The sequence below is a fragment of the Panthera tigris genome, chromosome A1, assembly GCF_018350195.1.
Source record: "Panthera tigris isolate Pti1 chromosome A1, P.tigris_Pti1_mat1.1, whole genome shotgun sequence".
Lineage (NCBI taxonomy): Eukaryota > Metazoa > Chordata > Mammalia > Carnivora > Felidae > Panthera > Panthera tigris.
Genome location: NC_056660.1, coordinates 196,165,310 through 196,189,653, shown reverse-complemented (window position 1 = coordinate 196,189,653; position 24,344 = coordinate 196,165,310). Strand labels below are relative to the sequence as shown.

Below are 24,344 nucleotides of genomic sequence, written 5' to 3'. Positions count from 1 at the left end.
GGGTGGGGATCTGAAGCGGGCTCCTTGCTGAGAGCAGAGAGCCCAATGCAGGTCTCAAACTCACGAACTGAACTGTGAGATCGTGATCTGAGCCGAAACCAAGAGTCAGACCCTTAACCTACTGAGCCCCCCAGGCACCCCGGTATTTCTATTTTTAAGTTTTTGAGGAACCTCCATGTTGTACGCCTTTCGAAAAGTGATAATTCCCTTTTTTTTTTCCCCCTGATAGTGAAAAACAATGAGTGCTTGGTGTAAATCAGGACAATATCAAATCCAGAAAACAGTCATGAAGTGGGCTAAAAGCACTCAAATCCCCATATTCTCTCAAACATCTAACAGTGCATTTTCACACACGCGTGCAATCACATGCACATGCGTTACTGGGGTGTTCCTCCGCACAGTTCAGGGTGTGATCGGTGTGGCCCAGTTGGTCCCACGGGTTTAAACATTCAAGGCCCACATGATGCTAACAGCAGGAAGCGAGACGGGCCCCGGAGCCGCTCTCTCTGAGGCTCTCGCCACCGTCCTCGCATGTATCCAGGGGACCCCCGGTCGTTACAGGTGTCTCGGGAGGGGGCAGCGTGCAGTCCCATGCAGTGCTACAGCAGGTGCACAGCCTGGGGTAGAAAGACACGAACGTCCAGCGGAAGCTGGTCTCGGTGAGTCAGATCCCAAATTGTGGAGCAAGTCCACACCTTCCAAAGCGGCCACAGAGGTAGAAGCTCATATTCTCCCCAGCCCAGGAAAGAGCCCCAAGGGCCCCTCAGTGCAAGCCTGTCCCACGTCCTGGGGGTCGGGGGGGTCACGGAGGTCTGGGAGGACCGTGCTACACCGCCGTTACCCCAGGTGATCCACACAAGAAGTGGGTTATTTCCTTCTCGCGATGAAGCTGGGAAGCTTATCCTCCTTCCTTTCCCAGAGACACGCCTGCCAGTCACTTCCCAGTGACCTTCTGTCCTGGCCTGTCTATGCAGTAGCCTCAGGGACAGACAAAACACAAACTCAGCCCCCAGCAGGGCACTGGGCTACATCCGCACTCTCCACCCCAACGGATACATCATCTAGTCGATCATGGTAAAACACGCGTTCCATAAAATCGACCATTTTCACCATTTGTAAGTACATAAGTACGTTCGCAGTGTTGTGCAACTGTCACCACGATCCACTTCCAGAACTTTTTTCATCATCCCAAGCAGGGACTCTAGACCCATTAAACATTAACTCCGCATTCTCCTCCCCCCACCCCCCGTTCCTGGCAACCCCCATCCTACTTTCTGTCTCCATGAATTTGTCTAGTCTAGGAATCTCACAGAAGTGGAATCACACAGCATGTGTCCTTTGTGTCTGACTTACTTCACTTAGGATAATGTGTTCGAGGTTCGCCCATGTTGCCGGTGGAAGAGAATTCTGTTCTTTTTCACGGCTGAATGATATTGCGGGGTGCGTGTAGGCCACATTTTGTTTATCCATTAATCCACTGAGGGACCCTTGGGTTGTTTTCGCATTTTGACTCTTGTGAATAACCCTGCTGTGAACATCAGATTACAAGTATCTAAGTATCTAGGGTGTATTATATTATTATTATTATTATTATTATTGCCATCCAAATGGGTGTCATAATACACTGGGGACAGCTGTGTGTGAAATGATGTTTTTCAGAAATCGGCTTGATTACAGTTCTAACCATTTCTTCACCATGACTTCCTCCTCAGGATCAAAGTCAGTCAATGAACCGAAAGTCTTATCCCTACCAAAGAAAACATAGGAAGCTTGGTTTTTAACTCAGGGGTGATGGCCCTTTTCAGTCCATAATTATCTCCCAACCCATCACCTCTCATCGAGTCAGATCAGTACGAAGTCAGAGCTGGGGGTTAGGGGAAGGTTGGGGGAAGTGTGAGATAAAATGCACAGGATCCCTGGGCTGGAAGGGACTTGCTAAATTGCCACCCAGCCTCTGTTTGCATTCCTCTAGTGACAGAGAACTCATCACTTTACCAAGAGAGCTCATTTGCCCATTTCATCCTTGGGTAGTCTCCACCAACTTAAAAAGTCCTTCTTATGTAGATCTAAACCCTATCTTCCTGAAGGTTCCAATTATACCCCCTCACTCTCTTCCTTGATCACCAGAAGCTATAAGACATCTCCCAGGTGCCATGAGTCTCCTGTTCTCTAAGCCGTTCACCCTCCTGGTTGGGATTCCCCTTACCCCTAATTGCACACACGCTCTGGGGACACAGAACTCACCCAGCCCACTCTCATACCCCCCCCCCCTTAACAAGAAGCCTCCTTCACCTCCCAGGACACTTTACTCACACACACTAAGCCGGGGCCTTATTGACCTGTTTCCTCTGGGAGTGCAGGGGTTCTCAAGGCTGTTTTTGCCACCGTCTGGGGAAAAAAAAAAAAAAGCCACTTCCCAGAGTGTTTAACACACATAAAGCACCCATAACTCCCAAGAGAGGGTATGGGAGGAAATAAAAACGGGCTTCAAAATGCTTGAGACAGATTTATAGAGACTGAATCACACATGGCTGCCATTTAGTGAGCCTTTTAAGATATTTTGGTGCTGGGACACCTCTTGTCCTAGGATCTGTCTCCGGGTCGCTCAAGTCCTTGTCCTGACCTCCGGTGATGGTCTTTCTGATGACAGGGGTAGCCAACTCACTGCTCAGCCGGGCACAGAATTCTCGGCCATGGAACTGGTGGATGTCTCTACAACATACACTGATAGTTTTTCTCTGTTTTTCTTTTCTGCCTCGATGAAAAATCCTTGCTGGTTACACAGGAGTAACAGAAGCATAAGGTATGTTTCACAATCTCCAAAGTGGATTTCCCATCACTTTGATAGCTCTATCAGCTGGTTTTCTCTGTACCCAGCCATCTGTTGGTGGTGCTCTGGAGGGAGAAACTGGGAGACCGAGCAGGGCGGGGAGGGAGGGTTGCAAGCCTTCCCCGACCATGACCTTCCCTATCCAGGGATGGGCTTATGAATGGAACCCATGCTCTTGGTCCAGGACGGAAGGGAATGACCTAAATGGGACGGCGCATCTGCCATGCCTCGGGTCTGGCATCATAACCCTTAATACGATCTCCCGTTTGCGGAGCACTTACTCATACGCTGGCACTTCATCAAGTACTGTTTCTTGCCCCATTCCACAGAGGAGGAAAGTGAAGTTCGTAGATGCTAAATTACTTCCCCAAGCTCCCTCCCACAGCCCCCTTGGGAAACAGCAGAGGTGGTGCTGGGCGTAGTCTGAGTCTGATTCCAGAGTCTCTGCCTGACCCGTCCCCCAAGACTGCAGGTGCCACGCGGCCCTCGTGGCAGCACTGCAAGGCAGGCTTTATTATCCCATTTCACAGAGGAGCAAGGGGAATAGTAGAGAGTAGTACAGCGGCCAGGCAAAGCCTCCCCCAGAGGTAACTTTTAAGCTGAGACCAGCTGCTGGGGAAGGAGCCGGCTGTGGGAAATTCTAGGGAGAGGGTCCTTCTGGCAGAGAGCTATAAGTGCAAAGGCCCTGAGGCATGAAAAATGTTAAGGACTCTATAGGAAGCCTAATGAGAAAGAAGGAGCATACTGGCAAGAGAAGGGCATTTGTGACCACTAGGACAGTGGGGAGAGAGCATCCCAGCAGGGAAACCCTGGATTCAAGCTCTACACCATCACTGCCTCCTGTGTGACAGGACAGGCCCTTCCCCTCTGGGGCCCGGGACCTCCTTTGCACAACCATGGGGTTGGCCTATCAGGGCCCCGGCTTTCTGGAGAGGGAATTTACTTCCTCCTGGCCCCCTGTCCCCTGCCATTCCTACCAGACCCTGGACCTCAGGAACCGGGACTGGTGTCTTCCCCACCGGGGGTTCCCAGAAAAATCTCAGAACTCCCTCTCCAGTCCTGGGGCACTGGAGTGGGGAAAGAGGAAGGAAATTCTCACACACAGCAAGCTCCCAGGGAGTTTGCTCGTGTTCCCAGGCTGACAACTGGCAAGTCTCAGAACTCCGTCCCCCTTCCTCCTCCTCCTCCTCTCCCTGCCTCCCTCTCTCCCGCGCCCCCCCCCCCTTCTCTGGCTTAATGACTTCCACATGGGCTCTGGCAGCTGGAGCCAAGCCTCCCAGCATTGTCTGAAATCTCCAAATTTAGAAGAAATATGAAAATTGTCAACCACTCCTTCCTTAGGGGGTAAAAGCAACATTCGGCACCGGGGACAGGTCAAGGCGAGGCGGTCACGTGGCAGGCGCCCGGGCCAATGGGGGGCCCCGGGAGGACTCAGCACCCGCCTCACCCCAACACCAGGCTCGCCTCTTCAGCTCATATAAGGTAAAAGGCAGAGGGCCCCTCTGTGGCCAAGGAGCAGCGGGCAAGGGGCTAAGGGGAGGGGGGCCCAGTGCCAGCCGTTTAAAAATGCCCCGTGGCGGTAAGGGGTGCCAGAGGCCCGGTCAAGTTAGTTGAGAAGCAGTGATGCCCCCTACCGTCCCCTAAATGGGCTGCCCCCCGTGTCCGGGCCGCAAGGAGCCACACCTGGACCAGACCCCAGGAGAGGTAAGAACCAGTGGCAGACATGGGGCATCTGTGGCATCCGCCGCAGGGGGCATGCTGTATCCAGGGGTCTGGTCCTTGCTCTCTCGCTAACCTGCTCTGCGCTTCACCTTTCCGGGCCTCAGTTTCTCCATCTGTCCAGGGGCTGGACTGGATGATCTCTAAGTGCCCACCCTGCCCTGACCGGATGGGCGGGGTCTGTGGTCCAGTTGGCCCGGAGGGCTCTGTGGCTGTGGTTAAGTGGGGGGTGGGAGCAGAGGGAGCGGTCGGCGTTCGTGTCCTGCCGGCCCTGGGCCCATCTCCCCGGCTTCTCTGGAGACACTGCCTCTTCCTTGCTCTGGGAGGTTTGATTTCACAGCTCCAAAAGCCTGGGGCTCCTGGCAAGGAAAGCTGTTTTCAAATAATGGTTTCAAGAAGCAAAGCCGAGGCGAAGCTATGTCAGTGCAGGCTCCAGCAGACCGGCAGAGGGGCGGGGAAGGCCAGGGTGCTGGCTGGGGGCTGGGGACATGGGCTCCAGCCCCAGCTCTGCCTCTCACTGCCTGGCCCTGTGGCCCTGGGCGGGCACCCTACCCTCTCTGGGCTGCAGTTTCCCATCCGTACCACGAAACCGTGGGACAACAAGGTCTCCGTGCAGGATGTGGCTTCTGGAGCCCTACTGCAGCCTAAAGGGCAGCCAGTGCCGGAAGTCCCCCGCCCCCCACCCGAGTCCCTGAGCCGAGAGTCCACACAGATGCCTGAAGCCCATGGGAGCGTTCAGAGGTTGAGCCTCAAGTGGCGGAAAGGAGCTGAAGGGTCTCTGACTGTAGGTTTGGCCAGGGGAGGGCCAGCCCACAGCCCCGAGGCCTCAGGATGAGCCTGGCCCTGTTGCAGCCTCTGGTGGGGAAGGGGCTGATCTCTGGACCAGGGGGTACAGGGCCTTGGGGTGCCATGAGGACCGAACACACAGCAGAAGGTTTCAGGAGGGGTGACGCGGTGTGGTGGGGGCCTCAGAGGAAGGCAGCAGACACGCGAGGCAGGGCTGTGCAGGGGCAGAGGCCTGGGATCGGCACCGGAAGGCAGGCAGTATCGCTCTTCTGAATATGCTCTGGCCACATCTGGGGCCCAGAGTGGACACAACCCCCCAACACCAGCCCACCCACCACCTTCGCTTGCCCCACTCTGGTCACATAAGACCTGAGGCCATAATGGTCCCAAAGGAGACTCTGGAATCCAACTGCCTGGGTCCAATCCTGGCTCTTTTACTTCCCAGATGTGTGACCTTGGGCGAGTCACTTGCTATCCCCAAGCCTCAGCTTCCTCCTCTATAAAATGAGTATGGTTCTGACGTCACTTGGTTGTCATGAAGAGAGAGGGACACAGGCACCCAAGAGCAGGGTAAATGGGGCTGGTGTCATGTTACCACCGGACCCTACTCCTCTCGAGGGGCAAGATGACCTTAGCTCTGTTTAGAGAAAAGTGGGAATGAAACTCAGACAGGGAGCGCTCAGAGTTGCTGAAGAGAGAAGGTACAGCAGGTATGAGCTCAAAGGCCAGAGGTTAAGCCGTCGGTGGGGCCCCAGGAATCTGCGTTTCAAGCTCCTGGGGGGAGTTCCCACACATGTAGAGTTTTGTGGGGTTTTTTTTTTTTTAAACATTTATTTATTTTTGAGACAGAGAGCATGAACGGAGGAGGGTCATAGAGAGAGGGAGACACAAAATTTGAAACAAGCTCCAGGCTCTCTGAGCTGTCCACACAGAGCCCGACATGGGGCTCGAACTCACGGACCGCGAGATCATGACCTGAGCTGAAGTCGGATGCTTACCGACTGAGCCACCCAGGGGCCCCTGCACATGTAGAGTTTTAAGAATGCTGTGAGGCCAAGCAGCCGGGACCCTCACAAACACAGCTGAGGGAACTGGATCCAATAAGAGAGCACTGCTCTAGGTCATGCAGAGAGCCGATGACACGGCTAGAACAGAAGCAGCCGGCCTCCCGAATCCCAGACTCCATGGTGGTGGTGCAGATACGAGAATTATATTGCGATTGCCATGGTCCAGCCATTACCTAAGGTCTTTACATGAAACGATTCACTAAATCATCACAACAACCCTGTGAGGTAGGTGCAATTATGATCCCCATTGGACAGATGAAGAAACTGAGTCATGGAGGCTAAGTGACTTGCTAAGGTCACCTAGCTCGCGAATTGTTAAGGCTGGACATGTATTGTGCCAGCTGCCCCAGCTGCTCTCTCCCCCCGGGGTCTCCCACCCCCTGCCCTGCCCCTCGGCCACTCCACCCCAGAACTTCCTGCTGACCCTCCAATGTGGGGGTGACCTCGTGAATATACATGGAGGATTTCCTGGGAGGCCAGGTGCCAGGCTGAATCACTTGTAGTATCATTTAATCCTCCCAGGATTACCCAGAGGCAGGAATCAGCATCATTTCATTATCCCTAATTTATAGAGTAGGAAACCACTGGAGCTCACCCAAGGTCACACAACTAAGAAAGTGGCAGAGGGGATTTGAACCTAGTCCGCAGCTCCAAAATACACGCTCTTGGCTTGCCCACCACAACACCTCGAGGCAGTGAGGAGGGATCCCATTTCAGAGAGGAGATTGGCTAAGACGGTGATCTCGCCAGAACTTGAAGCCAAGTGTTCTAGTTAGTTTCAAAGCCACTGTTTTTTCCTCAGCCCCACGGCTGCCCCAGGATAGAAAGGACTTTGTCCCGACTCGCTAAGAGCCACACTGCAGCTCTCTGGGCAAAATCAGCCCTTTCCCAGAGTGGCCAGTTGTGGGAAAGAGCTGACACACATAGCTCTGGGGAATAGAAAGTTCCAGGCCCAGTGTCACCGCGAACCCTCGGGGGCTGTATCTGATTCCCCGTGCGAGCCCTGAGGAGCTAGGGAGATGGTCTCCGAGGTCCTCACTGTTGGGCTATGCCTGGGTCCTGCCTCAACCACTGTCTTCCAAGTGAATAGTCCCCAGGGCACAGGGCCGTGGGGTCGTGCAAAAAACTGTGATGAAGGCTTTTTCTGATGGTTGCTATTATGACTACTTTTGTCCACGTCTCCTGGTGCCTGTGAGCCGGAGTTTCTCTGGAATTTATACCTTGAGAGAGAGATTGCTGGGGTCTGGCCTACATGCCTGGTCAACTTTACAGGAGAACACTGGCTCGTCCTCCAAAGTGGCTGAATCAAGTTGCACTCCTACCAGTTGCATACAAGCATCCCCCGCCTTCACAACACTTAAAATGGTCGGATTTCTTTTTCTTTTCTTTTCTTTTTTTTTTGGGGGGGGGGGGAAGAGGGAGAGCGTGAGCAGGGGAGGGGCAGCGCAAAGCCCGACACAGGGCTCGATCTCACAATCACGGGATCATGACCTGAGCTGAAATCAAGAGGGGAGGCTTGACTGACTGAGCCACCAGGCGCCCCCTAGAGTTTACTTTAAAAAAAAAAAAAAAGGATGAAAGGAGAGAAACAAAACTCTGCTCGCCGCTGTCCACATGGGTGTCTAGAAGGCCGCCTTCCATGCGCCAAGCCGCAGAGCACCCTGGAGGCCCTGGGGCAGGATGAGCACTGCTCACGCGGCCTTCCCCCGGCCCAGCGGTGTGAGGCGGCTATGCTCCAACCAGGGGCCGCCTGCCCGATCATCTGCAGGAATTTGGGGGAAAGAGCCTACGGGGGCTGCCATCTCCGGACAGCCTGTCTAGACAGGCCCCGCGGGACGTCACCACACATACGAGGGCCACAGAGGCGGCCCCCTCCCCGCTTGCAAAAGCGACTTATTGGCAGCCATGCTTCTCCACCAGAAACCTTTACTCCAATTCAAAACCCGCCTTAGCGCACGGCATGAATCACCTATTCCCATGGCCTGTGGAGACCAACTCATCCGCGCCCCTTTTGTCCAGATGAGGAAACTGAGGCCAACTCTTGAGCGAGGGGGCTTTCAGAGGTGGGGTGATACTCTTTGCCCAGGTGAAGAGGGGACTGGGATTGGGCGGCGCAGGGGGGGGGGGTGTCAGACAGCTGCCAGAACAGGGCTAAAATACAAGAGGCTGGTGGGGGGCACCTGGGTGGCACGGTCAGTTAAGCCTCCAACTTCGGCTCAGGTTGTGATCTCACAGTTCATGAGTTCAAGCCCCGCGTCGGGCTCTGTGCTGACAACTCAGAGCCTGGAGCCTGTTTTGGATTCTGTGTCTCCCTCTCTCTCTCTGCCCCTCCCCCGCTCACACTCTGTCTCTCTCTCTCTCTCTCTCTCTCTAAATAAACATTAAAAAAAAAAGAAAGATGCAAGAGGCTGGTGGTTAAAGGTGCCGAATGGCAGTCAGGCTGCCTGGGTTTGAATTCCAGATCTTTCTCGTAGCATCTGTGTGACAGGGGGCGTGATAAGAATTCCTGTCTCCTCAGGTTACTGAGTTGCCTGGATTAAACGAGTTCAAACGCATGAGGCCCTCAGATCAGTGACCGGGCGCAGAGCAAGTGGCCAGTAACAAATAACTGCTAAAATGTGCTAGCAGCCGTCCAGCTCATCCACACAGGGTCGGCTCCAGGACCCCCAGGGCATGCCTGAAACCGCAGGGGGCGCTGAACCCTGTACATATTGTGTTTCTCCTATGCACACCTACCAGTGACAAAGTTTACCTTAGAAGTTAGCCACAGTAAGACGTTAACAATAACTAATAACACAGACCAATTACAACAACGTATCGTAGTAAAACCTCTGTGAGGGTGGCGTCTCTCTCAAAATATCTTATCGTACTGCACTCACTCTCTTTGTGATGATGTGAGAGGGGAAAGTGCCCACCTGATGACACAGGCGCTGTGACACAGCGTGAGGCTGACCTTCTGAGGCGACTTCGGAAGGCGGGTCACCTGCTTCTGCACGGACCGCCATTGAGCGCGGGTAACTGGAACCGTTGTACTCAAGGCAGCTTCTTTGGGAGGGAAGGAAGCGCCGTAGTGGGCTCAACTCTTCCTTCCCTCGGGGGGATAAACTGCCCTTGTTCTTGCAAAAACAGCAAATGCCGCTTGCCGAGTCTTCCCAGGCGCCCGGCCCTGGGGTCCCAGAGGCTCAGAGAGAGGTAGTCATTTGCCTGAAGTCACACAGCTCGTAAGAGGCCAAGCTGGAGCTCAGACCCAGGTCTGGCTGGCTCCAGGACCCCGTGCCCGTAGCTCCAGTGCCGCCCCACTGAGTCAGTGAGCGAGAGTTGGCCTGCCCGATGGGACCGACTAGGCATTTGGAAAGGGGACCGTTTGAAGCCTGGTGCCTCCTTCTAGATTAAGTATTGTTATGGTGAGGGGATAGATGGAGCTCCCCCTACCCCACCCCCATCCTCCCCCCCTCTCCATCCACACACTTGCTCAAGGGCAAAAATGCAAACCTTGGCCAAACCATCCTTCTGGCCAATGAGCACCCCGTAGTGTGGACTGAGTACCCTTGGGGGGGCCCATCAGTCCTGGGTGCCCCTCACCCAGCACCATCCAGCAGAAATTTGAGGAGGGGGCAGTGAGCCAGACCAAGGCTGGAAGAAGCAGCCTCACCTCAGCCCTCCCTGAGCACCCGTATGGGCCACAAGCCTAGGTCCCTTCCTGAATGGCCCTCCTCTGCCCCAAGCCATGCTTCCAGGGAGAAGGAGAAGCCCCGAACTGGGAAACACACTGGCCCCAGTGACCTTAACAGGGACACTGCTCAGCTGCCACTAGCTTCCACCCCATACCATCTTCCTCCTCCTCCTCCTCCCTCTCCTCCTCCTTCTCTTCCTCCTTCTCCTCCCCCCTCCTCTCCTCCTCCTCCTCCTCTTCTTCCTCCTCCTCTTCTTCATTCGGCAAACAAGGATGGGGCTGAAGGGTCCAGAGGGAGGCTGCCGCCTCAGGATGGCATCTGTAACAGCCAGGGCACCACCCCTGGCTGGTCTGCCAGGCTCAGAGGCCACTGGCCTGTCTCCCCGGAGCCTGCCAGACCTCAGGCATGTGACCTGACAACCCCATTGAGTCCAGGGCTGTCGGCTGAGATAAGCTGGGGCAAGATGGCGATAAAGGGAAAGAATCAGGCTAGCACTCGGACCCCAGCTCTGCAGCTAACACACTGGGTTAAGTTCCACTGTCCCTCCGGGCCCTTTAGGCTGTGATGCTCCATGATTTGGGCTGGAAGGGAGATCGCTTGGGTCATCCCATGTGTGATGGTGGCTGCCTGGACTGTCAGGGAGGAAGAACCTGGAGTAGGGGTGGTCAGAGCAGCATGGCATGCTCTGGATAGACAGCGAAGAGAAGGGAAGGCTTTCCAGGTCGAGAGTTCTGTGTGCGAAGGTATGGAGGCGGGACTAGGAGGGCATTTTCAGAACAGCAAACAAGCGCATTTGACCGGAACGGAGGGCAGGTCTAAAGCCGGGTGAGATCTGAGGCTGGCAAAGTGGGGAAGGTTGGATGGCGAAGCGGCCTTAATAGCCTGCAACCAAAATGCCATTAAGTGGTAGATGCCCTTCTTGGTATCTGTCTCGGGAGGGAGTCCCTTTCTTTATTTCGCCTGCTTGTATCCTTTCCCCAACACCGTCAGGCCAAGAGCCCCAGCGCAGGGGAGAGCCCTGGGAATTCGGCATTAGTGACTCTGAGATATCAAATAATGGGATAGGAGACCTTGGGTGGGATTAGGAAGGGTAGGGAGCCCGAGAGCTGTAGTCGCCATGTTTAAACCTCCGAAGAGCTTTCTAGGGAACAGACACTTGTTCTTTGTAACCTTAAAGGACAGGACATGCAGTCCCAGAGGGGCAGGTGTCAGTGGGAATATTAGGAAGGAGTCTCCAAGAATCTGTCCAAAGAGAGATGAGGTGATTGAGCTCCCCATCCCCAGAGGTATGCAAGCTTAGCACGGACACTGTGGAGAGAAATCAAGTTAGAAGAGTTTGAGCCTCGTGGCCTTTCCCACCACCAGCCTGGAACTTCACATCACAGCCCTGGCTGCCTTGGGACTGAACTCCCCTGCTGCCTGGATGTCAGATTCCCAGCTAGGCATGACATCAGTTCTGCCCTGACTTCACAAGGGCCCTCTGGGGACCCTCCTCCCCTCCACTTCCTTTCACCCCACTGCTGCTTTTCGTCCTTCCCAGGGAACCCACCAGGCCTGACCAGGGAGACCTGGAGCCTGCTTGTAAGACTGGGTCTCCAGGGAGCATTCAGCCAATGGCCTTCCACCCCAGCAAGAATGAGGCAGAGGGGGCCCAGGTCCCTGGGAGCTCTGTTCACACGCCCCTGAGAGTCTACATGGAAATTCCAGGAGGGTCACAGGGAAGCTTCCAATTTAGAACAAGACGCTTTATTTTTGTCCCTATTTCTTTTCTGTCCCTCTTTTCCCTTAGCAGTGGGTGGGAGTGTCACAGGAGGCTGTAAGAGGAAAGCAAGCCTCTTTGGGCTGAGTCACAGAAAGTCTGGGTGTGCAGAGATGGGCCGTGGGCAGATAGGAAGGGGAACCACACAGGGCAGCCGTGTGGGAAAGAGTAGAGGCCAGGGCAGAGCCATGGGGACAGCCAGGCCTCGGCAGTGACACCAGAGCTCCGTGAGTTCTGGGTTCAGGCTGGGGTCAGATAATCAGCTCGGGTTCAGGATTGGGGTTCCCAGGAACCTTGGGCACTGGGTCCCCACCTCAATGGATTATAAAGCTACAGAGTAGTACTGAATCCCTCTCGCTCACCCTGGCGATCCTAGCAGATGCTTAGTCATCATTCCTGGTGTTGAATTTTAAACTCATAGTGTCATTATCCTGTTAGAGCGAAAAGGGACCTAACAAGAGCGTGTTATAGATGTGGAACCTTGAGGCCAACAGCGGGGTGGGGTGGAGGAGGGACTTGCCCAAGATCACACTGCCAGGGTGGCCGCCTAGCCCGGTGCATCCTTCTTTGCCTCTTCCCTGCCTGTATCCAGAGATGGAAGCTACGATATGGTCCTCAAAGCCAAGGGAAGGGGACAGAAGAGAGGCAGGTGCCCCCCCAGGACATAACTATCCCCAAGAAGTAGTCAAAAGATGACGGTGTATCTTGAGTTCTAACTGCTCTGCTCAGGAACACTCTTTTCCTGCCCAGAGATAGTCCCTCACATTGTCAGCTGCTGCAGACGGGAGGCCTCCTGCAGAGGAAAGAGCCCAAGGCTGGGAGGGGAAGCCCTTGGTTCTATTCTTGGCTCTGCCTCAACCCTCCATATGACCTTGAGCATGACCATGAGTATGAGGTCTTTTCTGGCCTCAGTGTGTTCAGAGCGGGGCTGGACCCAACCAGCTTAAACAGTCAGAGATTCCACCCATGATCTGCCTCAGTCTCCCCTCCTCTCTCCCTGTCTCGATCCATCTAAGCTTTTGCCTGAGCACAGGAAGTCAGCCAGGACGAAAACAGCAACCTGCAGATTCCCCTCTACTGGGAGCAGCATCCTCTATGCCCAAGCTCTGCTGTCCAGCCTCGGAATTCCCAGAGAGGCAAGAAGCTGGAACGGCCCTGAAGATCACCCCAGTGGGGGAATCAGAGACCAGAGAGGTTCAGCATATTGCTCAAGGTTACACAGCAAACCATGTGCAAATGGGAAGTGGGCCCTCGGGTCCCCCGATGCCCAGACCAGTGCTCTCTCCACTAACCACGCTGCCCTTTAGAGTAATGGGCATGTTAGCCATCCACACGTGAGCCTGGGATCTATTTACCTTGACACCTCAAACGTCCACACAGTCTCTTTCCCTCTCTGGGATGCAGTTTCTTCTAAAAACAGGGAGATGGGGTGTACCAGATGTTTCTCTAAGGTCTTGCACTCCATCACTGGGGCTCCACCAGGACCCCAGGGCTTTCCAGTGTGGCCACCCCAGCTCTCTCTTCACAGACGATGGAGCTACCCTCTCCCACTTCCCCCAACAGGCCAGGACATCCCACCAAGTCACAGACCTCACCCAGACTGTCCCACCCTGGACCCCAGAGCTGGGCCTCATCCAGAACTACAGGCTCCTGGCCCAGCTCCCCCTCTGGGGATCTGAATTTTTCTTACCATAAAAGGGCAAGCGTGCCTCTCTCCGTCCCTGCTGCCAGCCCCGCTGGGGGAAAGGCTGAGTTATTTTTAGAAAACTCAAGGGTTTGCTCCTGGACTTGAGATGGAGCTTGTCGGAGCCTGCAGCCCGGGGAGCCCCTTCCCCATCTCCCTTGCCCGCCTTCTCTCCCTCTGCCCCTCTTCTCACCCCTCACCCCCTCTTCACTCACTTTCTTCCTCGCCCTGCCTCTCTCCCTCTTGCCCTTCGGTCAATGACTCCTCCTTCTTCCTCCCCGTCTCCTCTCTCTTCTCCCCCATCTCATACACAGCTCCCCTCCCCCCCCATCCCCTCCTTCAGATCCGGCTTTTGGAAGAAGGAGAAAGTAACACATCTTCACCCCCATCCCCGTCTTAAACACTATTTACAACATAAATTCCAAACATCCGCCATCTGGTTCTAGGAAGGGCCAAAAGATATTTAGAAAAGGAAGTCATGATTATTCCATCTTCAAAGCCAAAGGAACTTAAAGGCCCCCTCTCTCCCGCCTCCCTCCCAGGGCCTCTTTGTTAAGATCTAACAGATTAGGATCCCTCCGTGAGTCAAAAGAGCCAGTCCCAGCTGGGCCTCGGACTGCATCACTTTGAGCGGGTTGCTTCTCCTCTCCCTACCTCGGTTTTCCTCATCCGAGCAATGGGTGCGAGACGAGGTTGCCTCCAGCACTAACGTTCTGAGACTTTGAGTCCTGCTGCAGAAAACCCACCTGGCCCAGGTCCCTGTGGCCTGCTCCGGGCTGAGCATAGGGTGGGCTAGCGGGGGAAGCGAGTGAGAGCCAGCGGGGGAGTTCCAGCCTCAACCTTCGGTGCCCCTTCTCTCTCGCTCCGTGGAGATCCATGCAGACCGTCCACCTTCCAGCACACTGACACTAACACCAAGGGGATGGGCTGGGGTCAAGCCATCCCCCCAGTGGGATACCATGGAGTCCAGTCCCCTCCCCACCACATCACAGTGAGGCCCAGAGAGGGGAAGGCTCTTTCCGCAATCACACCGCGTGTCCACAGGTGACCTGGATTCTAACCCGCTGCTCTTCCCATCCAGCACGCTCCAGAAGAAACCAGCATTTGTAGTATCCAGAGAGCATCGCTCAGAGCCAGCAAACCGGGACCCTGGAGGCCCCACTTCTTTGCAAAGTGGACAGGGCAGAAGGGAGAACTAATCCCTTTACTGCGGTTGGTTGGTTTTAAACAGACAGCACGCTAGGGAGAAGTACAAGAGGCATAACGAAAATGGAAAGTCTCCCTGCTCCTGGAGATGTGCACCTTTGCCGGGGTCTGCACACCTCCGTTTACTCTGCAAATGCTTCTTTGCCCACAGCCCCGTTTCCACCCCAGTGAACACAGGCCTGATGAAACTCCCGGGGCCTGAGCACCAGGCTTGGTATTAGGGGCCAGGCAGGTGGAACCCCCTTCCTCTCACTCTTCCTCCATCACTCTCAGTTCAGCCTCAAACTGCATTCCCAGGGCTTGCTCAAAAGTCCCCAGTAGCAGCCTTCCCTGGGGAGGAAGTAGGGAGCGTGTGAGGCTAGTGAACTCAGCTGGGGTGTCAAGGGGGTGGGAGGGCGCCCTGGGAAACAGAGGCCCGGAGAAGCCGCATCACAGAGGGGACATGGAAAGGGGCCCTACGCGGTGGCTCCCACCCCAGCATCCACATCTTCTCTGGATGCCTCTCTGGACCTTTGCCCCCATCCTTCCTGCTTCCCTCCCTCCCAAGCCTATGCCTCACTGTGGGTCCAGCCCCGGGCTCATAATGGAAATGCAGCCATGTATGTGGGCTCCCTACATGCCAGCAACTGCGCCTGCATTTGACACGGACCTCAGCTGACCTTCACAAACAAGCCTGAGGTCGGGGACCAAGTTCAGAGAGGTGAAGCCACCAGCTCTTGGTCACACAGCTAGAAAGAGCTAGGGGGAGGTTCGGTGCAGACCTGCCTGGCTGCAGGGCCTGGGTTCTCTGTTCTTTGCAAACGTATGGTGGAAAACCCAGGACCCTGGGGTCCAAGGAGGGCACAGGCTGCAATACGTGTACATGCGTGAGGGAGCAAGGAAGGGGAGCTGAGGGCAAGGAAGCCCCTCCAGGGGGACCCGGCTGTGGGCACGGTTTCCTGTGCTTGCGAGGAGCTTCGAGCTCAGCCCTCTCCCACTGTGGTGCCATCTGGGTCCCAGATGTGGCCCATTCCCAGGCCCTCGTGTTTCTTGGAAGTGAGCAAAGCCAGCAGAGGGCACAGCGGCTTTTGCAATGACCGTAACGACGTGAGCTTTGTTTCGGGGTCATCCAGCAGGCCGCTGCTCAGGCTGGATGGAGCGTGAGCCGCCCTGGGTTCAAGCTTCCCTCTGATTCTTGCCAGTGGATGACGCTGGGCACACTGCAGAGCCACTGAGAACCTCGGTTAAGCGGGGAAGTTACTCCTACCCCTGGCGGAGGTGGTACCTTCAGTTATGGAAGGAAGCACTTTGCAGGGTGAAAGCCTTGTGCGGCTCGAAGCAGTCACGGGCGGCCCCAGGGCTGTCCCCTTGGCCTTGGCCACTGTGGTAACCCAAAGTTTGGACCTACCCCTAAATGGCTCCCTTCTGACGTCTGAGGCCAGAGGTGGAGCCATTGGTCAGAGGGGCCTCTGAGAAACTTTCTTCCAGACCCATTGTTTCGCGTTGGGGCCTTAGTGTGCTGGGAAAGGACCGTGGCCCCTGCTGCTCTTGGAGCTTAGAGCTGCTCAGAACACTCCCTTGGAAAGCCGGGCAGGTAAAGCGGGGACAGTGGCTGCCTAGGGACTGAGGAGCAGGCTCTTTGGAGCGTGGAAGATCCTAACAGGCTCAGCCTCAGACTTCTGGGGACCCAGCAGGAGGCCAGGCCCATATTCAGTCCCTCAGAGCCCAGAAGCCCAGTCAGGACCCACGGACGGCAGGGCTCTGGCCACAGGGCTCCCCAGCATCCTTCTGAAAGGCTGTATCTTTGTTTCTTTCAGGCAAGGGCACTGGCCAGTGGGAGCCACTCTTGCAACGCTGACATTGGACGAGCAAGCACCCCAGAGGGGGCCTCCTGAGGACCAGAGAGGAGGCCAGGTGGCAGAGACCCTGAAAACAGAGCTGTGAGTGCCTCCCCCACGCCTTCCACAGCCCCAGCCCTGCCACTGGGGGCTCCCGCAACAGCCCTGCGCCCCAGGATACCTCCCCATCCCGACCCTCAGAATGACCAGGAAACCAGGCCTTGCACTGGGAAGAGTTGAAGGAAGGCCCTGCTGACAGAGGGGGTGCGGGCCATCAAAGCTGCTACATGTGGGCTGTAGGAGAAAAGAAATGGAGTCAGAGAAGGGAAAACCAAGCCGGAGCTAGAAATCCACCCCACCCTACGCTCCCTACAAGCTAGCAAGGAAAGCCTCTGCGCTACGGAGAACGACAGCCTTGGGGGAGGACAGCAGAATTCCCTGGGAAGGAGTACACAGGGTCGGGCTCTAGAAGCAGACAGACCTGGGCGTGGTGAGCCTGGTGATAACCAGCTCACAGGGCCTCGAAAGGGTCTGTGAGGTCAGGCGTGTGCCCGCTGCTGGGCACACGGCGAAGCCCAAGAAACCGTCATAGCTTTCGTCCCTTCCACCACATTCTTCAACACTGGCCAGTTTTCGTTCCCCGCCGGTAGAGCAGGCAGGGGTGAGGTATCAGCTCCCTAAGGCAGGTAGAGACACGGAGGCAGAGAGAAGCCGAGGCGTTCACTCTCAGAGCGGGGTTCTGGCACCCGGTCTCAGGAGGGTTGGAAAAAGTGGACAAAGACCTGATGGCGGGAGAGGGGGAGGCAGGGCTCTGGCAGGGAGCTGACACTCCAGGACAGGTGATGAGGCCCAGGCCTGGCTTATATAATGCAGCACACCTGTTCACCTCTGCACATGCCCCACACGTGTGAGCAAACGTGGGCCCCCGCACAGCGCACACCCCTGGGCCCTCGATCGCTAGCCAATGAGCATCAGAGCCCTGGCCTGAACAAATTGGATTAGGAGGGCTGCAGACACCTCTCTCCCCTCCTCCCCTGCCCCCCCCCCCACACTGTCCAGCTCCGACATTGAGCAGACCTGCGGGGCAGCCAGCTGCTGTCCCTCGGCCACGCTGACAGTCTGTCCTCCGTCCTGGAGACCTGCCCCTGGGCCCCCAGGAAGAGGGCCAGGGATCTGAGAGGATGCCGGGATGACGGATGGGCTGGCCCAAGAGCACACAGGATGTCAGTGCTTGTGCGAGGCTCGTCTCTGAGCTGTTCCCAGCAGCCCATCCCCTCCTCCCCTCCACCTCCCTTCCCAAAGCCTCTCCCGTGATCACTGCCGCCAGGGCCCAGAGCCCCGGCTCCCAGCAGAACCATCCTCGTCAGTCCCACAGCTGGGCAGGTGAGAACTGGTCAGCCTGGGAGAAGATGGCCTGGGGACAAGACACAAGAGAGACAGAAAAAGGAGCTTATGAACAGAGACAATGCCGATTATAAAGGTGACATCTCAGTGCGTTCTCATGCATCGTTTTGTTCCATCATCAGAGTGGGCCTGGGAGTTGAGAGATTGTGCCCATAGCACAGATGTGACTACTGACGTCTGCTGTTCACGGATTCCACAGCTCCCCTTTCGTGAGCCCTGAGTCTGCTCCAGCCCGGGGTGCTGGGAACACCGAGGAACACCTTGGTGTGCCCATCGCTAAACAGGTCAGGCTCCTTTGGGCTTGGCCGCTGGGCACTGGGGCCCCCCGGTCTTCTGAGGGAGCGGCACCCGTAGATAGATGCCTTTTCCATATGGCACACGCGAGCGGCTGAATATTACAGCAAGAGCAGCCTTAGCAAGCAGCCCATTCCAAACACAGACCCTGAAGGCCGACAGCCCCAAGTTCAAACCCTGCCTTTCTAGCTGGAGGGCTGTAGTCCAGCTGGCCTCGCCAAGCCTGTTTTCCCTTCTGCGAAATGGAGGTACAGAAGCTCCCCTTCGTGGGACTCACCGTGAGGATTAGTTAATACTTTTCATACCCTCATTTGACACAGGGAGACACAGAGGTGGGAGAGGGAAAAGGCCTGGCCAAGGTCACAGTACGAGTTGGGGATTAAGTCGGGACCAGGTAGAAACTCTCTTCCTCCACCCCTCATCCCAGTATAAATCCTCCCCACGGTGGAGGTGGGGGCATGGGGAGGGGGCTGGCTGGCTCAGTCGGTTAGGTTAAGCTTCTGACTTTGGCTCAGGTCACGATGTCACAGTTCGTGAGTTCGAGCCCTGCCTCAGGCCCTGTGCTGACAGCTCAGAGCCTGGAGCCTGCTTCGGATTCTGTGACTCCCTCTCTCTCTGCCCCTCCCTCGCTCACGCTCTCTCTCAAAAATGAATAAACATTAAAAAAAAAGTCCTCCCTACGGGCTCCACCCCAAGTAGCCTAGAGGCCATGACAGGCGGCTAAGCAATAGAGGCAACTATGGAGACATATCCTGGGACCCACCCCGTACCTTCAGCCCTGCCGCAGCCTCGGCAGCACCAGAGGCCCAGGTGCCCAGCAGTGGCCCCCAGCCCTCAGTGGTGGTGGAGGGTGGGGGAGTGCAGTGACAGGGACGGCTCTGGCCCAGAGCAGCCTGCCCATATAAGGGAAGGAGCTGGGGAGGCCTCCTCACTTGGGCCTGGCGAGAAAACCCAGACAGCCACTGTTTATTTTCTCCTTCCCAGCCTCCCCGGAGCTTCCCAAGAAGACAGAGGCTCCCCCGGGCTGGGCTTGGCGACATTTCCTGAAGACAGTAGGGAGCAGTGAGGGGAAATTGGCCCGTTTCTGGGAGCAAAGCCGCAGACTGCCAACAGCCGGCACCAGGTAAGAATCCGCCCGCTATGAGTCTAAGGCCACCTGCTCAAGTGTCTCCTTGGACACAGGGGAAAGGGAGCCACAGAGAGGGGAAGCACGTGGGAGAAGTGACCACACCGGTTGGAACAGAACTCAGGTCTCCCAGATGGCCCGCTGTCTTCTGACTGGGGACCAAGAGTAAGAAGGAGCCTCTGGTGGGGTAAGTGGAATAGGAGGGCTGTCGACCTCCTTCTCATCTGAAGGAGACCAGGGGTCAGGGCCAGCACTGTCTGCCTGCTGGACAAGTAAGAAAGACTCAAGGGAAGAGTTCTTGGGCAAGAGGACACGCTTCCTGCATCTCTGCCCCTCCTCCCAGCCCACCACCTCCTCCTCCAGGAAGTCCTCCCAGCTCTCCCCCTGGGGCGAGAACCTCTTTGTCCTCTAAGACCTTGGCAGTCCTTTCTTAGGCTCTCCCTGGTGCCACTTGGATCTGTGCCCTATTCACCTTGCCAGGGACATCCTTCTTCCATTTCAGCCTGACTGCACTCCTCCAGGGCAAGGACATCAGTCCCACCTCCCCTCGGCACATAGAAGTCACCCTAGGCTTGCTGAATGGTGAGGTGAAATGGTGAGACCCTGTCTCAAACCCAAAGGATCGGTAAATTGGCCAGGGGAGGAGACATTCGGCATAGAGGTTAAAGATGAGGGAGCCGGGGTTGGCTGTTCTGAGTTAGGAACCCAGCTCAGCTCCTAACTCTGTGGCCTTGGAAAATTCCCTTCTCACAGAGCCTTGGGGATACGAGGGGATTAGCACAATTAAAACAGTCAACAAATGACTGCTCTTATTACAGTCGGCGTCACTGTGATTTTCCTAGCTACAAGGAACAGAAGTACGCAGCCTATAGCCAGAGGAGAAGCAAACAGCTTCCCCCAAAGGCTGCTCATGGAGCCCTGTCCCTGCATCACTTTCTCCCACGGGAACATGGGCCTGCCTCCCATCTACTTCCTGTTTCCATACGCAGGAGGGGGGCTCTCTCGGCCACAATATTCGGAGCCTAATGGGACGTGCGGAAACAGCCCGCGACTCACCTGGTTCGAGCCAGGCTGTGCCCACAGAACCATCTCCTCCCCGTCCCGGTCCCCCCCGTGGAGGTCACAACACACCCCTGCCGGCCTCACCAGCTGTCCTGAAGGTCCAGCGTCACGGGGCGCAGTTCCCCGAGCTGCAGTCACGCAGACGCCCCCTTTCGTATTTTTGCCACATCTGCAAACCGTCACAATAGTTTTACAGTTAACACGGGTCACTGGCAATAGGTACGTACAAATCGCTACCATTCATGAGAAACTCTAACACTGCTCCTGACGAGGAGACAAAGGTAAGAAAAAGCAGAGCGAGCCCCAGGCGGTGTGATTACCGTCCCCCTGGTACCGTGGCTTGCAAGGGCCTGAGCCTGAAGCCTGAGACCCGAGGGGAAGACGCAGGGACGCCAAAGGTGGGCAGCTGAAGGCTTCAGAAAGAGTTGTGCAGCAAGGGACGCGGGAGGCTGGCTTTATCACCTTGGTTCCCGGGGCCCTGGAAAGTTCACTTTGTCGGGACAGCCCCCGGCCCCCAGCTTCTTACTGAAAGCTTCAAGCTGTCAGGCCCAGCACGTTCTCTCGCAGGGCTGGTGGGAGAGTGGCGTGGACAGGCTGTGGGCTGCCCAGGACCCCGAAGGTGGGTTGTTGGAATCATTCCCCAGCTAAATGCAGTTTGGAAAGAGTTCCTACAGGAGAATTCCCTATTAGAGAAAGGCATTTCTTTGGCTGGGAATACCTCAGGATGGGGCTGTCCCTCTCAGGAGGCCGTGGGGACTGAGCTGCTCCACGTGGCAGACCAGAGAGAGAGACTCTTTTGATTCGGGCCGAATTTCAGATTTCTGATAGAGGCACAGGAGATACCTGTTTTTTTTCTTTTTTGTAAGGAAGTGTGTGGTTTTTTGCTCTCTCCTAAGGAGAGGATACCCACCGCCTCCCCTCTTAAGCCTTCAGATATCTCTGAAAGTGTACGTCATGCACCACATGTCGCCACATGTCAAGGCCACCACAGTAGACATCCAGCAACGCAGGAAGGTCCTCTGGGGGTTCCCCGAGAACTTGGCGGGGCAGGAGGGACCGAGGGAGCTCTGCCTGCTCACTCGGAGGTTCCCACCCAAGCCCGCTCTCAAGAGGAAAACAATTTATCTCCGTGGCCATTCATTCATCCACCAAATGGCATTCCCTGGGGCCCAGTATCACGTACAAAGACCGCAGCAAGGCCCAAGGACACCCCTAAACCCACAAATTTGGGCTGTCTCCCCAGGGAACTGGATACTAGCCCAGTCAGGCCCAGATGCCATTTGCAGCCTGACCCCGGAAAGAAACAGATTGAGGAAAACAATTCAGCCATTCAACCAATGCTTAATGAGCGTCTACACTGGGGAACCTACCTTCAGTGGTGAGCCCAGCCAGCCGGGTCCCTTCCCTCACAGGTGGTCCACACAGCCCACAAGTGGAGGAGAATTGCACACCACGTGTGACACAGGATTAGAAAGTGGACACAGCATGTGTGAGGACGTTGACCAGGGCGTCCTGATGTCTGAGGCGGTGGAGGAGGGCTTCCCAGAAAAAGCAGCCTTTTGAGTAGGCACGGAGCACTGGGAGAGGAGTCAGCAGGGGGCGTGAGGGGGAGCACCCCCTAAGAGTCCAGACATGGTGGGCACCGGAGAAGAGGAAGAGGTCCTCGTGATCTTCGGTGAGGGTTTGGGAATTTAGCCGGAAGGAGGGTGAGCGCTTTCAGGCTCGTAAGCGTGGAGGCAATAGGAGCATTCCGGAAGGATGTCTGAGAAGGATGGCTGGGGAGTCGGGAGGAGCCGGAGCAGGAAGTCCACACAAGTACCCTGAAGGTGCCGTCTGGCTGGAATGAGCAGCGGGTAAAGGTGGGGATGGGGCCACCGTATCGGGTGAGTCCAGACTGCTCTGCAAAGACAGAAGTGGCCTGCCCAGAGCAGGGCTGGTGGGAGATGCGAGGGGCTAACGGAGAAGAGGTTTCTCTTGGGGGTGAGGACGTGGTCTAAAATTAATTGCGACAGTGGTGGCACAACTTTGTGAACATATTAAAAACCATTTCTTCGTACGTTTAAATTGGGGGGCGGGAGCGTGTGTATTACATCTCGACAAAGCTGGTTTAAAAAAAAAAAAAGAAAGAAAAAGAGGGGCGCCTGGTGGCTCAGTCAGTTGAGGGTCTGACTTCGGCTCGGGTCATGATCTCGCGGTCCGTGAGTTCGAGCCCTGAGTCCGGCTCCGTGCCGACGGCTCGGGGCCTGGAGCCTGCTTTGGATGCTGTCTCTCCCTCTCTCTCTCTCTCTCTCTCTCTCTCTCTCTGCCCCTCTCCCACTTGTGCTCTGTCTCTCAAAAGTAAATAAATGTTAAAAAAAATTTTTTTAAAGAAAAGGGAGGGCGAGGGCGGGTCGCCCTCGCAGAGGGCTCGGACGGGACGGGGGCGGGAGGCTCAGTGGGGGCACTTATGGCTGCGTCTGGCCGGGGAAGCCGCGGGCCCCCTCACGCCCCCTCTCCCGCCTAGGGTGGAGTGGCCGCCACGCGCCCCCGGCACCCAGCAGCGGCACCCTGTCCCCCAGCCTGAGGTGCAGTGCTGCATCTCTGGTCAGTTGGGAGTCTGAGATGAAGCACTGTAGCTCGGGAAGGGAGAAGTTGTTCTGCAGCTGTCAGCCCAGAAGCCGTAAGTGGCCGCTGTGCTCGGGGCCACCAGGAAGGCTGGGAGTGTGTCCAGTCTCCATGCTGGCAGCTGCTTGTGCTGAGGAAGTTCCAGGACCCCAGGCCTGCCCGGGCCACTACCTGCTTCATGATTCGGGGCGAGTCCTGACCCCTCCGGGCGCCCCCGTTTGTCCAGCTGGAAGTGAGATGTTGGGGCATTGGGCGGTGGCCGTTATCCGGACAACCCCGCCTCTGCTTTCTGTCTCTGAGCCCATGGCACACACCGCTCATCAGTCAGGGCATCGTCTGTTGAGGAGTTCAGATGCGCCTTTCAAAATCCTTCCCAACACTAAGTCCCGGATAGCTACAGGCAATAACGCAGAGCTGAAACCCATTCATCCTGTGTGGACTGGACGGACAATTCCTAAAAACCCTTGCAGAAAGACCAAAGTCCCGAGCTTTGACTCAGACGCCTCATCCTTTGAGTGCCTAACCTTGGCTCCAGGCAACGTCCGACCCGTCTCAGAGGCTTCAGGCAAGCATGGAACAGCAGAGGAGACTCTCTGGGCTAAGCACAATCTTATTGAACCTCCCAAGAAGCTTGGAAGGTGGCCAGTGTTACCGACCCCTTTTTACAGATGAGAAAACTGAGGCTCAGTTAAGCCGTTCCCCCAAGGCCACACAATGATCGTGTTAGTCAAGGTCGTAGCCTAATCTGTCCGCTTTCGGGGTCGTGTTCTTACCCAGTGCGTGTGATTTTGGAACCTGCGGGTGGGGGTGCAAGAGGAGGACATGATAAATGAACCTGGTCTTCTCCTTACATCCTGGGTCACTTTCAGCAAAGACAGACCTAGCCGGTTTCCACTAATCCTATGGACTGCCTTACTCCACCCCTCCTCCCAAACTGTATCTGTCTCACGTTATCCGGGAGGTCCTCTCCTGTCCCATTTTACAGCTGAGGAAAGCTGAGGTTACGTGGTTTTGCTGGAGACGACCAGGGGAAGAAGTTGCTGGAGACTGAGAACCGGATCTGCCCAGGGTTTAGACTCAAACCCTCCCTCTGGCTGGAGACTCGGGAATACATACAGCCCCCCGTCAGTCATGGGTGGGGAGGAGGGGGACGGCTGGGATGCCAGATGGTTTCTGGTCAACAACACGGCCTTTGACTGCAGGGAAGGTACTTTCCAAGGGCACTCGAAGTTCCAGTCACTCCTTCTGGAGCAATCAGCCAGTCCTGCAATGCGTGGCATCCACACTGGCTTCTGCAGATGGGGCCGGAAGC

General features: G+C 56.1%; 1 long non-coding RNA gene across 1 annotated transcript; it reads left to right on the top strand.

Annotated features, from left to right (window-relative positions):
- Positions 1-4,302: 4,302 nt before the first annotated feature.
- LOC102949648 lies at positions 4,303-22,586 on the top strand. Its single transcript, XR_006220744.1, has 3 exons — positions 4,303-4,534; positions 16,522-16,644; positions 19,225-22,586. It is a non-coding gene; the product is annotated as an uncharacterized LOC102949648 (long non-coding RNA).
- The last annotated feature ends 1,758 nt before the right edge of the window (positions 22,587-24,344 follow it).